We start from the raw sequence: 7,772 nt of genomic DNA, 5'->3' as shown, positions 1-7,772 counted from the left end.
ATGAATAATTAACTATGCCTCCAACATTACAGTCATAGATTATGGTGGTGGTGACTTGTGGACTGCCATGCGCAGCATAAACCATTTAGGAAACTCTGTTATCCACTTTCCCTTTATATTTGTCTTGCAATCACTTACCGCTTAAAAGGGTAAATCTTTCATAGCTTTAATTAAAGCATTTAAAATAATTTACACTGAAATTGTATGTGCTTGGGTCTGTCAAAATTGATGCTTTAATAACATGTCATCCCTTTTTTCGATTGCCCTGAAATCTGTTAAAATTACCACTAATCTAATTGGGAACAAAGTTGTCAAATGCATGCAGCTCTGACAGTTTGTCTTTCTGCAAACTGCCGACAGATTGCAAGTTACGCATGTGTTGAGCAGATGGGTAAGTTAAAAGGAACACAAAAAAAAGCAATTTATTAAATCACCTGGAACCAGCAGCTCCATTCCAAAAATAGTGAGAATGAAATATAGCAAGAGCTAGGAGAGTTGGCACTGGAATATGCCAGAAGGTACCAGTTACAAAACAAGATAAACATTTTGAGAAGCCTCAGCTGTGTTGCAGAATAATGAGGCGTTATTTAACCCGATATAGATTACCAGCAGAAATTAATTTAGGGTGCAGGGTTTTGTGAGAGTGTGTGAGTGTGGTAGGGGTTTTTTTTTTAAGGATTTTTTTTTTTTTTTTTAATCCCTGTGTTTTAACTCCTTCGTGTCTGAAAGGCAAGTCCTCCATCTCTTTCCCTCAAGCCCAGTCCTTCCCCGCAGAGCTGCTGGACCCACTTTACACCCCTGTGGCAGCGAGTGCCCTCTCCTTCAGCTTCCTCCTACACCCTCCCTTTCACAGGCATCTGCCTCATATTTGAGAGAGGTCAAGGTTGCAGGTTCCTCAGAGACAACTTGACCACTGACATCCTTGGGCCAAGCAGTCCCATTCTTGCCCCAAAATACCTTTTTTGGAAGGAAATGTGGAGGAGGGAGGCAGAGATAGCACCCTCCTGGGACAACTGGCCTCTCCATCCAGTTCTGCCCTTTGAAATCCCTTCCTTGGACCTCTGGCTCGCTCTCCATGGGTCCACTGCTGCTCCTCTGCTCCCTGCCCATCCACCATGTTCCCCACCTCAAAGTCCCCCCAGGCAGCAGGAAACAGAAATAAGCTCCATGGCCATTGCACGGATCCAGTCCTCCCAGCACTTGTGTCTCTGCCCTGGGGATACGTACTCGGCTGTGTTTATACAGCGCTTAGGGAAAAACAGGCTTCATTCTTGGTTGCTCTGTAAGCACTACCCTGTTCAGTAGCATCTATTATTAAAGAGCAAGACCAATATTAAAAAACAGTGCAGAAGCACTAGATAAGCATGATTCACTTGCTTAGGCCACCATGGAGAACACCAGGGTGAAGATGCTCGTGTGCTTCCCCGGAGGAAGGGATGAAGGCAGGAAGGCTCCACTGCTTCACCCTTCCTTTTTGGAGGAAGTCCTGAAGTACCTGCTCTCGCCGATGGTTAGGGGTGTTGTGAGCAGGGAGCCTCGTGGTCCTCATGCAAAGCTTTGCCAAAAGATCTGCACCAAACCCTGCCCAAAGCAGCCAGACAGGCAAAAGAGAGGAAGGACAAATAGGTCCTAAGACACCACAAAAAAAAAAAAAAAAAAAAAAAAAAAAAAAAAAAAAAAAAAAAAAGAGATGAGCTCCCATGACCACAAAGTACATTAGGAAAGAGACCCTCTCGGAAACTTTATGAACTAACTTTATAAGCCACAGTTTAAATGGCTATGGCATCATTTCAGCAAATGGAGATAGACTGATTTAAACCAGCTGGCAATCTTTGGCCCGTAATGCAAGGTAATAGGTACCCCTTCCCAGCAAGCAGGGAGCTGGTGCCATTTCATACATGTGTTCAGGGAGGGGAAAAGATCATAAAAAGAATTGCAAATGGGAGGTTACAAGTAGAATTGCTTCTCCTTCCCCCCCCCTTTTTTTTTTTTTTTTCTCTTTTAAGTAAGGAATAAGCATTTTGACCCCTTCTTTACCATAGAAAACTTGAGGAGGAAAGTCTGCCTAATTTTCTACAGTTTGAAGATGTCTTTACATACTGGTGTAGAGATGGATGAACCACTCTTCTGCAAAAGTGATGGCATTCCTTGTGTAAAATTTAGACTCACAAGTCTCAATAAACCAAGAACGATGAAAATGTAGCCCTAGGTAAAGGTAACATTAATGCACCCAGTGTGCCATCAGGCAAAGTATGATCCTTAATGCAAGATTAGAAGGCTATAATGAAAACCGGCCAAGAAGCACGGTGGGCCTGATTCTGAAATCGTCTCCAAGTAGTTTAAAGTGTGACTAAGCCTATGAAAGTCAATGGGAAAAAGTAAAAATCAAAGCAGAGTGAAAACATTTCAGGTATTTCGAGTGTGGTTGGGTCAGCCCCTGAATTCCTGAGCTCCCGTGCAGAGCAGAGATGGAGGCAGAAGGTGCTATTAAACAACATTTATGCCTCCACATCCAAAAGCCAGAGCTTTCCTGATCCCTGCTTGGCTGCCTCCCGGCAGCTGGGCTGTGGCAACCAACACAGGGAAACCACATCTCTCCTCTCTGCCGTGTCCCGGGGTCCTTCCCTGAAGTTCCTTCCCTCTCCCGTGCCCCCCTCCTTGAACGGTATGGGGGCCGCCACAGATGCTGGCCCACACTTCTTTCTTCCACTGCAATTTAAATGGACATTTTTCCCTCCCTCCATATCCAAGTGGGTCATCATTTAGAGTCCGTGATTTATTTAATGGTGGTTTTAACCCCACTTAGAAATAGGCTGCTTTCATGATTTATTGATTCCTTCTTCCCCTTGTTAATTTGACTCATTTCTTAGGAAATTATTCATAGTTAATCATGGTAAGAATAAAATTAGTTATAGTGCCCACTTTGCTGCAAAGGAAGCGTAAATAACTTTTAAAGCAAATCAGAAAGAAAAACATGTTAAAGCAAGAAAAAAAAAGCAAAAGGCAGAAGAATATATATAAAATGATGCTAAACCGAAGGGGGCAGTAAATTAAGTCTCTCCACTGTTACTGGTTAGAGGAAGGCACAAATTTACATTCCACAGGAGCACAGCTTTTACAGCAGGCTCTCCTCAATTGAATTTGCCATATCTTTTGGGAAACGCACCATTTGGAAGATAAAATCTCCCACCACTCCACCACCACTGCCACCATTCAGAAGATTAAAAAACCCCGCCAACTCTGTTGTGTGCCTTTTGTGCCCACTAGAGGAATGTAAAACCATTATATTTAAGTATCATAATGGCCAACATATGCTTTTTCTTAGAAATGACACCACCATCTGGATTAAGTTCTCCTGATCATTTCAGACAATGTTACGATTATTATTTTTTTTTTTTTCCCCCCTTCAGGAGAATGAACTGCCCAGAAAGCAACAACAGTCGTAGGTGGGGAATTTTTGCTTTTCCTTTTCCACCACTGGCAACCTTGAGAAACACAGTAGACTCTTTATATGTACCTAAATCGTTTGATTTCACTTGCTAATTGATCACAAAAGCCTACCTGGGTACACCCCAATATTAAGCCTGTGAGACTCCTATTGCCTTTGGTTGTACAACTTCACTATTACAGTTAATAAAGTATTTAATGATAAAATTACATTGTGTTAGTGTTTGCAGCCATCCCTTTCCCACAACCACACCAGTCGTTGAATATTGCACCGACTAGTATGGGGAGAAAGGGAGGCAAGCTTAACCCTTCACTGTCTGAGGGCTTTTCAGCACACTGGTGTGCAAAGGGGAGGTCTTCTTACCTGAGTGACTCCTTACTGGCCCCATGGCTATTGTCGTGGGCATCAGAGACCTTCTGGGCCACCACATCCAACTGGCTGTAACTGGAAATGGGCACGCCGGGATAATTGATGTACTCAATCTGACCAGGCACAGGTGGCAGGGAGACGGCATACAGCAGCTTCTCGGGTTTGCTAGTGCCATCTGTTGCCACAGGAACATCTGTCGTCAAGGTCACCCTGTCACCCTCTGTTAAAGTTACAGGTTTGGCGAGTAGAACAATGTCACCTAAAAAAATGAAACGAGTAAAAGGGGAAACCAATGGGAGAGAAATGAAAAAGGGGAATACTCCTTATTACATCCCAGACCAGAAGGAGAGAAAAGGATAAAAGTCAGCCCTTCAGTTCAGTGGAAGGAGAAGAATTTTATGAAAATGGCTTGGGAAAATATTTTTGCTTTAGGCTTTAGAGGCAGACAGGACATTACAACAGAAAAAGCTGCAGAGCTATCTATCATCTCATTTGTTTCAAAAATGCCCCACAGTGAGTCTCACTTCAAGGCCGATCCTAAGCGGAATCACAACATTTTTATCTAATCTCAGCCCGGGTGAGTTTATAGAGGAGCACATGTATTTATCTGGCTGCGTGATTTGTGCAAAATATTGAAGCCAGCTTTGATTTTCTGTTTGGGGAGAGAGAATGACCCAGTTGTTTAGAAAGAACAATTATGTTAATAGATCCAAATGAGCCAATGGACAGAACGTGTTAATGAACTAAGCATTAAGCGCAAATGCTGTGTTTTCAGCCGATAGTGATGCTGTAACCTCCGCAACAGAGGTTCTGGCTCTGTTAGATTTATTTAAGAAGAGCTCCACCCTATCACCCAAGGACCGGGGAAATTTTCACATTTACAAAGGACTTGCTCCAGAAAATTGAGGCTGCTGGAAAACTGAAAAACCGGTCTTCTCAGAAAAGGAGTAGCAATGAATTACCTAGTCATATCCACTTCACCCTTTTCTATCACAACCCTCCCTGTTTTTAAAAACGTATCTGAATCAGTGTGGCAGCCCAATGGTTGACCTGCCGAAGGCAGAAGCAGAGACAAGAATTTATCTGAGGAAGTTGCAAAAGCAAGAGAATAATATTAATCAGCTTCCACCATTGTCAGTCAATCTGCTGATGGCACACAAAAGAGGTGTTTTTAGCCTGGATGCTGCAGAACCATTTTTCCTGTTTTTGCCCTCTTATTACGTTGCCAACTGACTTTCAGAAACAACAGGTTCCTATTAAATGGAGAAGGCTGCCAGCAACATCTGAGAATAGTGCTTGTTAGGAGTTTGGGAGGTTAAAAATTTGTTTCCACAACAAAACCTGCACCAATTTCCATGCTTTCCACCCCATTTGATGGGTCACCTTTGCTATTAACCCTTTTAACACCACTTCTCTGCTGCAGCTAGCATGGCAAATGACAACTGTAAATGAGACTTGATGCATTCAAGAAGTGATTATCATCTGAGGAAATTAGTCTAAGGACATGCTAGTAATTCAAAATATAAATACAATTAGTCAGCTTACCCTCATATAGCAAAAATATTAATTGTGGTTGAGAAAAAAGAAAATTACTAGCCCTTTCCTTGGCGTGATGAACATCATCAAAACTCACCAGTCTTGGAGCATTTGTTGTCAGACAAATTATTTGTGCTGTGTTGGAGAAATTGGGTGCTCTTACTTTTTGGTTGCATCTTTGGAGGAGACTAAATTTGTATGAGATCTCATTAAACCAGCACTCGTTCTCAGATTGTTTCCAAAAGTGATCCGAGATCGAGGAGGAGTGCAGAGGGGAGGACCTAGAAAGGGAAAGGCAGGGACAGCACTGGAGGAAACAGCCAGGGACACAGGCCATCAGCCTGCTGCACACTTTGCTCAAGGGTTACAGAAGCCCACAGTCAAGCCCATGTCAACTCATTTTCTTTACAGGAAATCCAAACAAGTAAGATAAAATAAGGAGGCAACAGTGAAACAGGCACGTGTATTTAACCCAATTTCATTTTTGCCTACGTGTAACAAAGGGCCAAGTTTCCCACAGCATCTTGGATGCCTTTTGATACTCCAAATGTTTACATGTTCAGCACCGTTCACCTCAGCTGTCCCTTTTAGAAAAGCTTTCTGTTACTGTCTGCCACCGTGCTGCTTTGCCCCATTAATGACATTTGTAAACAGAAGTCTGGCAAACTTAAAAACATCAAGAGCCTTTCAAGGATTGGTGCCTGACCTTTTCTAACCCCATCAGATCTGCTCCAGAGAGATGCAATGATGGGAGACTGCCCCAAAACCCATGACATGGAGACAACCCTCCTGATTACTCCTTTGAGCAGCAGGTTACCCACTCCCATTGCTTAATGCTGGGGGAAAAACGGTCTCCTTACGTCCCTAATTATGAGTGTGAGGATGAAGCTTTCAAGCCCATACTCAAGCCACACTGTTCCGAGTACACTGCTGAACTGGGATGTCAGCCATCGACTGGTTTGGTTATCATAAGCAGGTACTATTCAAAATAACCTACCTAAAAAGTCGCTGAGTTTACATTGATAATCAAAAGAATAAATAAATGAACATCTGATCTTATAGGTAGCCTGGTTCACTGCGTTTCTGTTTCTTTTTCTCAGCCTGATACCCATTGTGGTCAGGGTATGTACTGCTAAACGTATGCGACATACAACAAGAAGACACGTACATCTGAAGTTGTTCATCTAGCAGCAACATTTGGCCTTAATATGTTCTTTTTTTAGGTTTTAGAAAAAAAAAAAACCAAAAAAACAACTAACCAAACACTCCACTTTCAGATTTAAAGGAAAAAACAGACTCCAACTGCTAGGATGGGTGAAACCTCGCGACCGGCTGCACCTCGACAGCTCAAGCAGCTGCCGACATCCCCTGCGCGCTCCTCGGAGCCGTGCCGGCTCCCTGCCTGGAGAGGCTGGTGAAGCCACTTGGATTTTTTTGATTCACTTGCTTAAATGTCGTGGGCTTGAAAGTTTGACTTGAAATATAACGTTAGTGGGTTTGTGGTAAAAGCAGCAGAGAGGATAGGATGACAGGCGGGGCAGAGGGGACTGATTGAAAGCAGGTGTGGAGGAGGAAGATGGGAGGAGGAGAAAGAGGAAAACATGACTGAGTAAGTAAACTCAACGTTATTATACATATTGAAAAAGAGCACCCATATATAGAGCACCCACCTGTGCTCACTTCTTTATAACATTGTTTTTTTAAATTTATAACAAGAGATAGGCTTTAAAACCGAGCTACCAAAACAAGGCACAGTGTGGCACGCGCTGCTCCCCCAGAGGTGGCCATGGGAGGAGGAGGACAGACAGATGTTCCCAACAGTGTTTAACCACCACTGGGAGGTACTGGGGTCCTATGGGAAGGATGGTACAGGAGAGGCTGAAGGTATGAGAGCCCATACACACCTCAAGGTGGGCTTGGCTTCTGGCTGCAGCGGAGATTTTGTATTTATACTTGTATACACCAACGCAGAGAGACCAAGATATAGTGGACACCAGTGTTTCACCTAGTTTGGCCTCTTGAGGAGCCTCATCGTGTTCGTTTGACTCCGAGTACAGCCTTCTTCCTTTAACTGGTAAAACACATCCTCAAGCCAAAAAGCATTCCTCCTCGTAAGGGAAAGGAAATGCCCAGGAAGGCAAATTAAAAATTACGGGATATTATTAACCATATGATGCCGCTTTAGGGAGGCTGGTGAACCACTTCCTCCCTCCATGCATCCGCACACCTTCACACCATCCCGATTCCATACGGCTTTGCCTAGTTTTTTTACTACATTTTTACTTGATTGTACATATTATTGTCTCATTAACTGCAAAGCTTTCCAGGGCACTGAAAAGGAGAGAGCATTAAAATACACTGAAAAGTCCTGGAGCTCAATTAACACACACCAGGGGGTTCAAGGGGAGGGGAAGGGGGG

The sequence above is a fragment of the Athene cunicularia genome, assembly GCF_003259725.1.
Source record: "Athene cunicularia isolate RWA chromosome 8 unlocalized genomic scaffold, athCun1 chr8_part1, whole genome shotgun sequence".
Taxonomy (NCBI): domain Eukaryota; kingdom Metazoa; phylum Chordata; class Aves; order Strigiformes; family Strigidae; genus Athene; species Athene cunicularia.
The sequence above is the reverse complement of the archived record's forward strand: the minus strand, read 5'-3'. Positions refer to the sequence as shown.